The sequence below is a fragment of the Tamandua tetradactyla genome, chromosome 8 (assembly GCF_023851605.1).
Source record: "Tamandua tetradactyla isolate mTamTet1 chromosome 8, mTamTet1.pri, whole genome shotgun sequence".
NCBI lineage: Eukaryota > Metazoa > Chordata > Mammalia > Pilosa > Myrmecophagidae > Tamandua > Tamandua tetradactyla.
The window spans coordinates 42625961-42641905 of record NC_135334.1 but is presented as its reverse complement, the minus strand read 5'-3'; the positions used below and the strand labels follow the sequence as shown (position 1 = coordinate 42641905).

At 35.5% G+C, this 15945-nt stretch overlaps 1 protein-coding gene and 1 pseudogene across 1 annotated transcript in view; both read left to right on the top strand.

The window, feature by feature from the left end:
* The window catches only part of CNTN5 (contactin 5), a 495183-nt gene that overhangs the window by 384219 nt on the left and 95019 nt on the right, over nucleotides 1-15945 (top strand). The window lies entirely within an intron of this gene.
* Nucleotides 9698-9798, top strand: LOC143645396 (U6 spliceosomal RNA; annotated as a pseudogene).

Below are 15945 nucleotides of genomic sequence, written 5' to 3'. Positions count from 1 at the left end.
AGACTTTTCTAATGCTTTGTCATCTACTTCCCACATCTACTCTATGGTATAGGTATTGATATTCTTTTTGAGAGAAGAGAGACTCAAAAAGATAAACAGCTTTCCTAAATTTGCAGAGTTGTTGTGTAGGAAAGTTATTATTCAAAATCAGTTTTGACCCCAGTATCTCCTAATATATCCTTATCAAAACTATAGCATATCTCGAACTATTTGAAGAAAAAAAATTCCTACTTTCTCAATAAAGTTAGTATTAGATTATATCTTGTGAATAATGTAGATAAATACCTTTATTTGGATTCTCTCAAGAAATACAACCAACAGGAGAATGTAGATGCATGTGTATGTATGTAAATATTTAAGGATTTATTATAAGAATTGGTTCACGCAACCAAAGAGACTGACATGTATGAAATCCTTAGGACAGGCTGTGAGTTGGGAAATCAGTGGTCACATTGAATTTTCCAGGACAAGCTGGCTGGCTGAAGAAGAGAGAGAAATTCTTCTTTCTGACTGCTGAAATCACCAGTTCTCCCTTTAAGGCCTTCAACTAATTGAATGAGACCTCTCTCATTGCTGAAGGCAGTCTCCTTTATTGATTTTAGACGTAGTCAGCCATACATGCAATCAACTGACTAGTGATTTAAGTCCATGAGATACCCTCACAGCAACAATCAGGTCAGAACTGCCTTGACCAAACAACTGGACACCACAACCTAGCCAAGTTGACACATGAAATCAGCCATCACAACACCCTTTATTCATTTTCGGATCTGTAAGCCAATTAATCTCATTGCTGATAAGGTTTTTCATAAGTTCATCTAAAATAACTCCTCTGAAGTTTATACTATGACTATATACTTATATCCACACTATATGAAATCTTCTGTAATAATTATAAACTCTGACTTCATGAGCAGTGTCCTCTCTCTTTGCTAAAAATATGGTTCAATAGTCTACATGTATATATAGTAAGGCAGTTCTTCAATTCAGGCACTTAGAAGTTCAGTTTATTGTTCCAGAATAAATTTGAAAGCATTCCAACTATCTGCTTACACTCTAAACTAAAATATGTAAATAGGATTTCATATCTTGAAGAGAACGATTAACTCTTCCTTACTCTCTCAATATGTTGTTTCATTTGATTCCCACAAGAGCGTTGTGAGTGAGTCAAGTTATGCAGAGATGAAGCAGCTCAGCCCCAGGGAGGAATAAAGGTAAAAGTCCTCACTGAGAGGTCTGTGAGCAACTCAGATCCGTTGTCACAGGGCCAACATTATGACTTAGTCTTCTTTGAGCTTACAACTTCATTGCTGTGAATGCTGTTCCAAATCCAGTCTGATCTTTCAAATCACAGATAAGAATAAGATAAGAATTCTTCACTGCAGTTTTTTGATAATTGAGTACATAAAGAGATTGCTGTGCAGTCTCACCTCTTTAAATGGACAGCTAGGTTTATTTCACCTTATCTATTTCATGATCACTAACATAACCATCCTATGTTCCATAAAATCAAATCATCAAATAGTTAAAAATCCTCCCATCAGTGTTACTGAGAATGAATTTTAAAACATCTTAAAATATGCTGTAGCACTTGCCTCTTCAGATGTTCTGTGGGTGTGTTTTCCCATTAATTAAACCTCTTCTGGTTTTTGTGATTGTCTCATTTTATAGTGTGTAATCCCATTTTTTTATCAGCCTCCCTTTTTAGCCTTTTGAAGGTTCTTTCAAAATGAATGTGACATGCAAAATGTTATGTTGCTTTTACAGCTGAAGATGAGGCAAAGAATGTAGAGCACAGTGTCTCAGCCCTTCTAATGTAAATAGTCAAATGTGTTAGATAGTTTACATCATACCTATTCTCATTGAATATGTTACTTACATCATTGTGATTTCACATAGTAATTTTGGCCACCAAAATCCAGGTTTCAAGTCAGATAATTGGAAGTGTGTCTTTTCTCTCACTAGCATATCTACTAAATTATCAAATCCTGTTAATTCTATGTCTTGAATCTGTTGATTCCTCCTCTGGTGGAGGAAAAGTCCTACTTCCACCACTTATTTCAATTGCTGTCTTCCCACCACCATATATGCTGAGATCACAGTTATGATGTTTCTCACTAGCCAATGTTTCCATGCTATCCCTCCCCATCTCTAATACATGCATAAATGTGCACACTCACTCTCCCTATCTGGATCTGACTCCAGACTACATATCAAACCTTATCTTCCACCATTTTTCCCTCACACTTTATTTTGCAGGAAAACATAATAATTCTCTGAAAGCATCATGTTCTCACATGCTGATCCACTGCCGAGAACTCTCTTCCCTGCCTTGTCCTTGTAGCTGTGCACAATTTTACATGTCCCTCAACACTTAGCTTCAATTCCTTCCCCAGTGCACCCATGATCCCTTATGCACCTCTCCACCACAGAAAGTATCAAACTATAATGTAAATGTTTAATTGATTCCCTCCTTTCTAGTTTTTATATTTCTGGGATTTAGAAACATGTATTTCCTGCCCCTAAGACAGTGACTGGTGCACAGTAAAGGCTAAATAAGAGCTGTGTGACTGTGGTTCAGTGGCAGAGTTCTCGCCTGCCATGCTGGAGACCTGAGTTCGTTTCCCGGTGCCTGCCCATGTAAAGAAAAAAAAAAGCATAATTAATGTTTGTAGAGTTAATAAAGCAATCGATGGAGGTAGGAGTTTATGAACTAAACACTAACCATTTAGAATAGGCCACATGAAAAAATGTTAACTGTAATATATAAATAACTTTAGTTTTTGCTGGCAGAGGAAAAATTCTTGCTTCTATTATGATTATGGAAGATGTCATTGATCAACATTTTTATTCATTTTGTTTCACATACAAATTTAAATATTTTAAATGTGCTAAAAAATTGTTTTCTCCAGAAATAATAATCACAGAAATTTTTAATAAAGGAGAGAAATACAATTGGTTCTGGTTATTTTGAAGCAATGCTCTCTGTTTCATAGGCATTGTGTTATTTTTAAAAGAATTCCCTACATCTATCTATGCTTCCAGGGGACATAATTTAACTTGCGGAGTGATGAAATACATGGTATAATATTAGTAGTTTTACCTTGTTATGAATAGTATATAAAAGAAGATTTTATTTTTAGTTGTTAAAAGCCTTAATAAATAAAAGGCTGTCATTATCTAATACCACAAAGTTTAGAGTTTCTACAAGCAAATAAGGTCAGTTTTACATTTTGAAATATTATTTATATGTAAGCATTGTGTCTTAGACTGACTTCTATATTATTTCTCAAAGTGATTTTCAAACAGTTGAGTTTTTAAGAGATTTTTTCCAGACATTTTTGAACGTCCACCTTTATAGCACAGTTTCTCCTACATCGGTTTTGTATCAAATTCTAAAGAGTGCCTTAGTGCTATGTTCTGTTTAGCTTTTCCAAATCCCCTAGTTTCTTTCATGGATGTTTTATCGTATTATAATACAACCATGAACTTTAGGAGTCTGGATTAATAACTCAGTGGGTACCCTCTCAATGATTTTTCCAATTCTCTCAGGAGGAGGAGAAATAAATTTTAGAAATAACTATTGGGCTATTCACTTCCTTTATTCATATGATATCCCTTCTATAAGAAAAGGGGAAAGGTCACCTTTGAGAATTTGAAAAACATGAAATCATTATCTTTAATGAATAACTGATGGATGTGTAACCCTACACATCGTAACCCATATACATTATATATGAATTTGACTCATTAAAGACTTACAGAGACACCAATGCTAGGTACCAATCCAGGAAGTAAGGATTCAGTAGTAATCAATAGACAAGCTTTCCACATCAGAAAGTAAGCATTTTATTGGGAGTTCTAAATATACGATATTAAAGAACTAAGAGTCTTACAGAAGGGGTGCATGGATAGTTTAGTGGGTAGATTGCCCACCTTTCATGTGGGAGACCTGGGTTCGATTCCCGGACCATGCACCCAAAAAAAAAAAAAAAAAAGTCTTACAGAGTGTCAAACACATAAACAGATATATGGCAAGAGCAGTGGGAGAAGTATGTTCAGAGAGCTCCCTATCATCCAGGCTGTGGAAGCAGAGAAGGCTTCCAATTAATGCCTGAGCCTAACCTTAAAGGGGCATTAAGAAGTTTTGCAGGCAAAAAAGCAGAAGGAGACGCAGGAAAGGAAAAGACATCCAGGCAGAAGCTGAGCACCAGTAAAATCTGAAAGATACTGAGATTTTTGTCCACAAAGTCCCAACAACAAATAATGATGGGAAAGTTAAAGCAAACCTCATTTAATGTATCGCTATAATAATTCTATTTTAAAGAAAGTTTTTTATATCACCTATAAGAGTTAAGTAAATAGCCATGATGATTGTGGGCTTCAATTACACCAAGTTACATATTTCTCGCAAAAGTAAAGCTTCCATATTTTTCCAAATTAAATCCATGGATAAATTGTATGTTGCTTAGCATAAGTATATGTGTTTTACATAAATTTACATGTTGCTCGAAGCTTTCTGTGGGGTGTATAAAATAGAAATCAACTGTGCAATGTTAAGATTCAGCATTCAAGGTCATTGAGATAATTCCCTGAGAAATACTCTGTGATTTTTCTTCGAGGCTGCTTGTTATTCTAGAGCCCATTCTGCAAATATAAGGCAGTTAAGGGAAAAGGGAACTAAAATCAGAATTTCTACTTCCTTCCTCATTTATCCCTTGACTGAACTATAAATTCTTGAGGACAAGAATTATGTCTATCTTGCTTACCATTGCCAGCCAATTGGTATCATGCCTGGCAAATATATTTTTAAAATAAAGTATTTGTTAAATAAAATATTTGCTAAATTTAATTAACATATAAACATAGAACAAAAATTTTCATATATAAGCCTTTTCCCATTTCGTTGCTTATCTACTAGCTTCCACCTCCCCCCTCCAGAATAGAAAAAAAAAGGTAGTATTATGAGGAAATTTTTAAATACATGTTTTCAATTTACGAATATTTTATGATTATCTTTAAGGTCATAACACCATTCCAGGGCAGGGAATATGTGGTTGAGCAGAGTATGGTCAATCCATTCCAGAGCTCATAGTCTAGCTTTAAAAAGCATGCATGTAAACAACTATTTAATGTGATAAACTTTGTAATAGTGAAACTTATACTGCTGAGAGAAATGAACTCTGGAGGAGAAATTTGAATTATTAACCAGATACGTCATTAGCAGAAAGTCTTGTTTCTAGAGTTGACATTCACTAGAATCTAACTAAGCTCATAACTAAATGTTATTCAACCAAGTAGTACGAGGTATGGAATAATCTGACTGATAAGTTTTAAATTATCTTAAAATCAAATTGTTTCTCGTTATTTACTCTATGTTCCTATAAAGCCAAAGCCAAATTAATTATGTATTTTGAAGCAAAGTTAGACTAAAATAGTTTAGACTGCATTAACTGTGAAGATGCAGCTTATACTAAAGAGTTTAAGGCTTACAATAACAATAAGCTTGACTTAAACCATGTAATATTATATTTTATCATTAACTGCTGAGCGCCCTACACATAAATATAGCATATTGACAAAATTAGTTTTCAATTACTTCTGAAATATAGCAATGGTATTTTCTAAAAGCATTTCTGAGACTTGTATTCTAATTGTCATTATCCATCATTTAAGTATTAAGGAATACCAAAAGACTTTTGGCTTCCCTGAAGGAAGGGACTGTGTAACAAACTTTGCTCTCTGCACCCAACGGATCGGTTATCCTGAGCAGCCTGCGCATGCCTCTGGTGTTTAAAATAACCTTAGCTAGCATTAGAGATTTGAGCATTTCCCTAAGAATATTTCTGTTTGTTTTTAAGAATAATCAGGCAGACAAATAGAATCATTTTTTATTAACTCTCTTTAGATTTTGCACATATTGCTGTTTGAAATCAAAATTCTCCCTGGAATAATCCATTGGCATGTTTTATTTTTATATTTTAGATGTTGGTATTTAAATACCTTTAGAGAAGAAAAATTTTGGTGTTTAAATATCAGTGATTACCTTTTGCATTTATCCTACACCTTTAAGAAAGGAATTAAGGAGTAGTTACCTCAAAAAATAGAAGTAAGAAACAAACGCAGTCTGTATCAGTTTTTTACTGCAAAACAAGCCACACAAAAAGTTACTGATTTCAGACAATGATTCATTTAACTTATGAATCTCTGAGTTGGCAATTTGGGCTGAGCTCAGCTGAGCTGTTAATCTGCAGTCATACATCTTTATTCAATTGCCAGTCAATTTGGTGGTTCTGATTTGGGGGGTCAGCTGGCTATTGCGTGGGAGTGCAGGGACAAACAGGCCACAAGTTTCTCATCATCCATCAAGTTAGCCTAGGCTGGTTCACATGGAGGTCTCAGGGTTACAAGAACATAAGAGCTACTTAGAACTAGACACAAAAGAATATACACAGGTGGATGGGTAGTTCAGTAGTAGAATGCTCGCCATCCTTGCAGAAGACCGGGTTCGATTCCTGGACCATGACCAAAACAAAACAAAAGAACATGCAGAGTGTCACTTCTGCCACATTCTATTGGTTAAAACAAGTCATAAGACCATACCAGATTCAAAGGGCAGGGAAATAGACTCTCCCTCCTGTTGAGAATAACTACGAAGAATTGTGTCCATTTTTTGCCGTCTGCCACTTTCTGCCCTCTTGCGCTGGAATTTTTTTTGACAGTTTTCTAATTTGCAACCCTCATCCCAGTATCCACATGTCTCCTTCAATCATGGTTCCAATTTCTCTGTCAGTTGGTTTCTACTAAAATACCACCACCTAAAATGTATGACTCAATTCAATGGGTCAGTGATTGAGAGAGGCTCAGTTGGGAGTTTTTCCTGCTGGTCTCAACTGGGCTCATTAATGTATTCGTAGTCAACTCTCAGGACCACTGGGAGTTGTTGGGGAAAGGAGGTATGCAGTTGCACAGCTAGGACTCTCATCTATGCTCCCAGCATTTTCTCACCCTGCATTGGGGTTAGGCCAGGCTATGTCACATGGCTGTCATAGGTTTCCAAAATAGCAATCCATAGTCACACACATATTTTAAACATCTGCTTGTTACATGTTTAATAACATCTCACTGACCAGTGCAGGTCACTTGGTGAAGGACAGAGGCACTGTGGGAGAGGATTGATTACCCAAGGGTGTAGCTCCAAGGAGGCATGAAAAACTTTAGGGTCGTTACCGCGACACTCTACCTCAAAGTTTAAATACTTAATTATCAGTGCTAAATGATCCTTACGTTCAGTTATGAGATCAGTTTTTAAATTAAAAGCTAGATTTATGTGTAACTTATATAGGGGGAGAAAAATTAGCCTTTGAAAAATATCCATTTGCACAACTCTGCAACATATGCTGCCACCAACCAACATAAACTAGGTCGACTGCTTTGACTAAATTAACCACTGTCTGAATTGACCTTTTTTTATTGAGTTAAGTTTAGCAGACTAAAACGCTCAAACTGATTATCCTGAGTCCTTTTATTTTCTCTTTTTAAAATTGTTAGGACATTTTAATCATGTGTTAATAAAATACTGGAAAAAGAGAGATAGTAATAGGGAAGCAATTTTTAATAAAAAGGACTTAATTGGTATTTTACCCAGAAAAATAAATATTCTGAAGATACAATATTTGCCAGCTTTCTCTACTAAAATAATCCTTGTTTAATGGTTCTATCAAAAATTGGTTCTAGCGAGTTCTGTACTTCAGCTGTGTTTAATAGGGAAGATTATGGTTATATCTAAAATAAGCATGAAATATACTTAACATTCGTATCCAAAATGGATTCCATAGGCTCTTTTAGCCAACATGCTTCAGATATTTCTCATTAATGAGTAGTGGTATCATTATTTGAATTATCATTGACTTTGCTGCAAGTTAGAACTATTGGCGAGAATAGAAATATTTATGAAACTCTTTATAATGCCAGATGAAAAGGATTGATTTATAATGTTGTAAGGGTAGAGTAAATCTAAGGAAAATGGTAGTGGTAAAAATAGTTAGTTAGCTCAAGTTCATATTCACTGTCTCCTTGCAATAGTTCTGTTTCCTGTGAAACTTATTTATATCCATGGCTATTCTTGCAATTTGTACCTTTAAGGTATATATATAGGAGTACAGATTGTAGGATGTGAATGTGCTGCTTAACTAAATATTACACTTGAGAGTTCAAAAGATTTTAAGAGTTTTCAAAAGCAATTTGAAGATGAAGATAAAGATTATCAATGCATATTGATTAAGGCATGTAAGACCTGAAACGTTTATAATAAATTTAGCTCACATTTGGTACTTTTAAGTCCTTAGACTCGAAAGTGAAGGTTCCAACTGTGAACACAATGGCAGGAAACTGGTTTACTATGAGATAGATGTTTATCGTGTAACACCAAAGAATACCAGAACACCATCAAAATCCTTCATAAATTCCTCCCAAAATTTTCTCTGTATTAATCATTACAATTTCATTATATGAAATCAAAAGAACTTGAAAAGACAATTCAACAATATGACTGGATGCATTGAAAGATAACTATAGATTGTATATTGGTCTGTGTTTAAAAATCCCAAATGTTAAATATAACTGAATATGTCAAGCTATTGCCCATCATACAATATTTTTGACTAAGAATGAAATAGAAAGGCCAGTATCAGCTTGCAATATCCTAATGACATCAAGCTCTAGCCAAATCTGAAAATCCAGTAACCAATTATTAAATGTCATTGTTAATGGGTCTAGAAGTTCTTGATAAGCTATTGAGGTCTCTTCTAGAATCACAAGCTTCATGTTTACTATGTCATTAATGTTACCCATCACTAGTTCTTAATGTTAAAGGCAAAGTGACATACCAACATTGAGGTTTTGGATTTCAGTTGCCAGCTTTTGCACAGCTCTGCTGGAAAACAGATAATAGCAAGAGAACTTTATAACAGCTTCCCCAAGATTAAAATAGAACCTTTTCAATGAGACTTTAAAAGAGTGTGGGAAGAAAAATGTCAAGTGTAGACCAACAGAATGAAGCTATAGATTGGTAACATACAACCATTGTGCTAGACCAGCCTGACATTCAGCAAAATGAAATATGAAGGATCTTGTTAACAGATGCCTCAGGAAGAAATCACGGAGGCAGAAACATAGAGACTAAGTCCTAAATACACCATTTGTGGTTATAAACACAAAGGCAGGCTTCCTGAGGACACAGTGTAGGAAGCGCTAACTATCAGGCACCAATTGTTTCAGCCAACACAAACGGGTCAGTTTATAATAGTCACACAAACTGATGAACTTTTAGTTTGGTGCTTCACCATGGTAACATTATCTTTCAACCCTAAATCAAAAAAAGGTGTTCCTTTTTCACCACAGGACAAGTCAATTTATTTTTTCTAATTATGTAAGTAACATGCTTACTAGAGATCATTAAATAGGCTAAAAGAAGAAAATAAAAATCGCTTAGAATTACACTACTTTGAGTTAATCCACCATTGATCTTTTGTAAATAATGTGTTCATGCATTTCTTCAAGCATGCATAAACACACCATTTACATTTGTACAGCAATATTGCGCATACTATTTTTATTTGGATGCCTTTCCCCCTAATTTCTCCACCCACAATGGCATCTCTCTGACCTAGTTAAGCTGTTAATATCCTAATGTGCAGTGCTCTCTTTGGCATCACATATCCTAAAATTGGAATGATACAGAGATTAGCAAGGATGTGCAAGGATGATGTGCAAATTCAGGAAGAGATCCATATTAAAATATATATATATATATATATATATCCTAACACGTGTCCTTCTATATTTTCCTCTGCCCTCCTGCAATCCTAGGCAGAATTACTTATGTACAGGGAATTCTTTTGCCATCGTTCTGTACAAATTGTATCATATTTCATATACTATTTCTGTATCTCATTACTCTCATTCATAATAATCTTGGAAATTCCACCATGTCTTCTAATTCATTCTTTTCAATGGGTGTATAATATTCTAAGTATACTATAATTCAATTGTTTATATTAACCTTGAATATTAACTGTTTCCTGTTTTGAGTATTTATAAACAATGCTATATGAAATATTCTTAAATATCTGATAGCAAATGAATTGCAGGGTTAAAGATTAAAACTATGGTTAAATTGAATAGATGCTGCCAGATTTTCTTCCAGAAATGATATAATATCAAAGTTTACTACTGTGTGACAGTGTTATAGTAAAAATTACTAGAGAGGGGGCAAGAGTCTTTGGTCTATGTCCAGTTTGTCCCTACGAAGCTAGATGACCATGGATGAGGTTTGCAGCATGTTTGGGCTCTTGTCTTCAAAGGGAAGTGGTCAGGATAAAGGACTCCTAATATTCCTACTTATTTCTAGACGTCTATGATTTTGTTAAACTTTGTATTCGAAAACTAAAACCAAAGCAGTGTCCTAGTTATGGGGTCCAATAATACTGAAACCATTTCTTTTTTCTTTTTTACTAAACACTGTTCAGGAAGGAGCACTGATAGCTCCCAAATCACTTTTTTCTCTGTTAAATATTGCATACCTACTTGATTCATGGCAGACATTTCAAAGTCTCATAATGTCCCTAGAATTGGAAATTTCTCTATGCAGAAAGATTTCCAAATTGGAAAAATAGAGTCCAAATCATAACTCTTCCTTATGACTAAGAATATATTTGTGTGTGTGTATATATATATTGACTCACGATAAAAGATTTCCCTGAAACTAAATAAAATCTTACACTAAAAGCAACAGTTAGTTTATAGATTAGAGCAATATTATTTTCTCTTGGTAAGACATCAGCATGCTTTATTTTGTATAACTACCACAAAAAGTATGCCACATGTCATGAAATATTCTAGTTCTGTCAATCTGAAATCTCAGGATACATGTACATGTGATGATTGGTGTTACTGTCAATTCAGAAGCATGCAACTTGGAAAAACATAATTCTAAATCCATTTGTCAATGACTATAGTTGGAAGCAATGAGTTGCATGGTCCCTTATAATATTGGGAACTGTATTATATAATTACTATGAGGAGGGAAAGTAGAATATGGCCTCATTAATGATTTTCAATCTCAATCTGAGTAAACTTTGATTTTTTAAGTTAAATAATCAGTGACTTCTCTTTCATAAAATTGCGATGCCTAAGTAGGCCTTGTTATTAAAAATGAGTTTTCTGTGTGAAGTGTCTTGATCTCACTTTCAAAATGTCAGTTGAATTTGACTGAGTGTCCTTGACCTTGAATTTTTCATGGCTGTGTTTGGATGGGCACATTTATTCAATTTGGCCTTTTCTTTTTAACTGAACTATTCTTCCTCTGTTTGAATCATCATTGGAAGATTGCTCTTGTGTTCCAAAGTCTAAGCAGTGGACTGAACAGTTGATCTTTTCTGACATTGATGTGTTCGAATTCCCTAAGTTCTGAGTATTTTTGAGGTTGATGAGCATCTTCCCAATTGTCAGTAGCAGCATTGAAATGAATGCCGTGATCCAAATTTCCCTCTTCTGCAGTGGGGATCTTTTTCATTAGCAAGCATATTCCTAAGCATTATATTATATTCCTAAGCATTAGTAACTGTCAATTTAGGTTTAGCAAAAGAATATTTAGTATTTGTCATTGAAGTATGTAGTTGAAATGATACAGCTACTTGTTGAAGTCAGTGCTTGTTAAAATATTTTCCTTACCTTTCCTTACACTGCAAATAAAATGTGGTTACTTCATAAGTTTGAATTTTAAGGGAAATTTTGAAAATTATGTTTTATAAAAGGGTTAAGTGTAAAAGTTTCTTCACCATTTTCCCTTTTCTTCTTTCAAAATGTCGATGGTTATTCCACACAAACCATGTTATTCCGTATATATAAGGAGGATTCTGTGTGCCAGATACTATGCTTCCTACTGAGTAGCATGCAAAACATGGCAGTGAATATGCTTGATGCTGACAAGATCAAAAAGTAGTTTAAAAAGCCTCCAGATGAAAGTTATCCACTTGATACAAAGGACATTTCTTTCTTTGAGTCTTTTGATGGCTCAAGAGGATGAAATGAGAAACAGTTTTATTTTTCAACTCAGCAGCTCCTGGACTGGAAATATTTCCTCTAAATTCTTCCTGAAAATGAATAGAATTTTTTTTTTTTGCTCATATCCATCCGTCCATACTTTATATAGACAACTAAAAGAAGCCAATTAATCTTTGCACCTTCTGCCTATAAATCTCCTTAATCGATTCCTAAATTTGTTAGATATCCTTTTTTCTTTTCCACGTTATCACAGGCAATAGTTTTGCTAATTGTTCTGCAAAAGCTTCGGTCTCCTTTTCTCCGGCTTCCAGTTACAGTCTCCTCACTGGTTTTTCAGCCTCCATTACCAGTTTCTTTGAGGTCCTTCCCTATCTTGGACTGAGGGTCAGGATGCTGTGAGAACACACCCTTGAGATTCGGAAGATCTTAGAGCCGCGCATTTGAGATCTAAGGACATCCTTTATTTGGTAGCACCCTGGATCTGATGTTTGTGAAGGCCATTTCTTATTTTGATAGTCCTTTGCCATCTGGAGAGATGGGAGATGAGAAGCCATTTTGTTTTGAAAACTAGATAGCCTGTTTTCTAGTTCCTCAGTTCCTAAATATCCTATTTGAGAAATGTGCAGTTCTTTTTAGCTCATCTCTCACTATCTATAGTTTATTATATACAGTTAAAAGTACTCTTCCTGAAAAGCTCCATAGCCAAATCTATGGATTGTCCACTACAGATGATGTTTTGCCACTTTATCTCAACAGTTAGTACTGCAAAACTTTCTGAAACTAAATGGTCACCTTCTTTCCAGCCTTCAGTGACAATTTTTTCATTGTCTTCCAAGCCCTCATCAACTGACTCCTCAATGCTCTTCCAGCTATCACTGATATTGTCTTCATGGCAATTGCAGCTTCTGTACATCTAACACCAAGGTTAATGCCACATGCCTGAGTTTTAGTTACATCAGCAGCCCACTTTCCAGATACAAAGTTATTTTATGTTTATTCATTGCTCTATAGAAAGCCAACTTCAACACTTAATTGCATGGGACACTTTTTTTTTTGTAAAAGCATTTTACTCTGCTGACAGTTTTTTGGGTCAGGAAAGCAGGTAGATCACAGCAAGTATAGCTTGGAACCTGAGGAGAGTTTGAATCTGTTCCATAATAACTGAGAGTTTAATTGATGTTTCTAAATGGAGAAGGTTGATGTGCCTTGAGCATCAGATTTGGCTATTGTGGGGGTTCCCCACTTCTTCCCCATATTGCTTCTGTGGGGGCTAGAATGACCACAGTTTCTTTATTCACAAATCTGGTATCTGGACTGGGATGGTTTAAACATCTGTGAACATTTAGGCTTTTGTCTTTCTCCATGCAGCCTCTCTATGTAGTATCTTGGCCTTTTTCAGAACATGGTAGTTTCAGGATAGTCCAACTTTTTCCATGACAGCTGGTTTCTACCACAATTAATGTTCAAAGGAGGCTTAGGAAGAAGTTGTAAGTTCTATGATTATCTAGCCCCTGTATTTCCATGATGTCACGTCTGTCACTTCCTATTGGTTAAAAAAAAAATGCTCACCAAGACCAGTCCAAATCCAAGGGTTGGAATATCAGACTCCACCTCTCAATAGAACGAGTAGCAAAATATGTGTGGACATACTTAGTCTACCACAGTAAACAAGTAACTAAGTTCTAGGCCTAATAGATTATTTGAGCAATACTCATACAAGTGTTGTCACCAAAAAGCACAGCAACCAATGTAGTGGAAAGCAAATTGTGGGAGATTCATTATCATACTGTCATGTTTCCTCATAATAAGATAGAATATGTCTCTCCATTGGCTCTTAGGATTAATTTTAAATGTACCACAGTGCAATGCTTAGACACCTTGCTGATAGGAAAGTGAAATAAACACAAGCAGAGAAGAAACAAGAATAACTGAAGATGAAAATCTAATTCATTTGGAGCACTGAATCCTAACTTCAATTACCAGCAGGAATTGTGCTCTCAAGAGAAATTAGGAATCACAAGGCCAGGCCAGACTCAGTACCCTAGAAGGAGTAATAGGCAAGGTTATGTATAAATTTGGCCTTTAACAAATAACAGAAGAGGGAGAGTAATGGAAGCAGGAGAATGGAGCAGATGGATATCTTCTAGTTTCACAGGACTGAGCACTGGCCTCCTTCCCCCATGATGCCAGTGACCCAAGGTAATAGAGAAATTGCTTAGATCTGTGAGCTGCAAGCAGAAAGAAGACATACAAACAATTGGCCTCATTTAAGACTTATTATTAGAGTTTCGTGCAAAAATCAAAGAAACTCAAAGTAGGCTCCTTTGGATTTATAGCAATATCAGGTCAATACTGATTCTATCTGATGAGTGAAATTAGAGCTACTATATTCTGCCTGCCTGGGCTCCACTGATTGTAAAGATGAATTAGAAATCCTTTAGGAGGGTCTGAAATCTCTCCCACACAGCCAGGATGGGGCTAGTCTTCCATGCAGATACTAACTATTCTCTAGTATAAAAACACTAGCAGAAAAAAACTGAATTTGTCCTCGTGACTACTATATGATGGTATAGCAAAAGAGTATTAAACTTACAAGATAAGTTGGATATATGACATGACTAGAAAAGAGAGGACAGATACAGGAAAATGTTGATCCATCTAAATTATGCACTTTGGTTATGTTTGAGTTTCCTTGTCTGCTTAAAGCAAATATCATGAAATAGTTAAGCCTCAGCATTGGGAATTTGTTAGTTTACAGTTTTGAGACCAAGAAAATGTCCAAATCAAGGCAATACTTCCTTCCCAAAGACTGGTTGCTGGCAATCCTCGGCTCCTCTGGAAGCATATGGCAGCATCTACTGGTGCAAAACCCCTTCACTTTGGGGTTTTGTTGATTTCAGCTTCTTGCTTCCATGACTTTTTCTCTCTCTCTCTGTATTCATCCCATTTATAAAGGTCTCCAGTAGTAAGATTAAGACCCATCATATGAGGTGGGCCACACTTTAACTGAAGTCACCTCATCAAAAGGTCCTACTTACAATGAGTTCACACCCACAGGAATGGATTAGATTTAAGAACATGTTTTTCTGGGGTACGTTCAACTTCAAACCACCACAGGTATTAGTAAGGCAAACCTGACCGATTCTTCTTCAATTAAAGCTGTGTCACTATAACTGGTTCATGCCTAAATGAGGTCATGTCAGCTGAGGGCCAGAGATGGTCCTTATGGTGTGAAACAGTCTGAGGATTCTCCTGAAAATGCTGACAGTCACAGAATGGTAAATGATGGCATAAGCAAATGTGGTTGATGAGTCATGGATCTTATCACATGGGTGATTTTTGGCATTTCGAAGACAGAAGCAGCATTTTATGTCTAGAGGTGGCTAATGAAAAGCAGTCATAAAAGAAAGCTCTCAGAATAATCATGGTTTATTTAGAGAACTAATTTCTAATAAGAGTTTTGAAAGGCTATTACCAAGTCATTTTACAAAACTATTTTATTTTGATACAATTCCCAAATTTTCCCTCAACAGATGCTACTGAATCAAATTACCTGCAGATTTAAGCAGAACAACGAGTGGTTCCATATGCTACATAGTAGAATGAAAAGAGCATTTGGCTGAGGGTCAGATGACCATGGCTCTACTCTTGCTTTCCCAATTAATTTGCCCTTGGACAAGTTAACTTTAGCCCTCAGTTTTCTCAACTGCCATAGGAATTGATTAGGCCAGATTATTTGTTGTTTCTCTTTCCCCCGCCAAAATTAACATTTTCTTTCATGATTTTTTGTACTATTCTCTATTATAACAGCACTTAATGCACATCTACCTCTCACATTGCATTGTTAGTTTTGCAAAGGTATGAATTATCTTTCCTCTA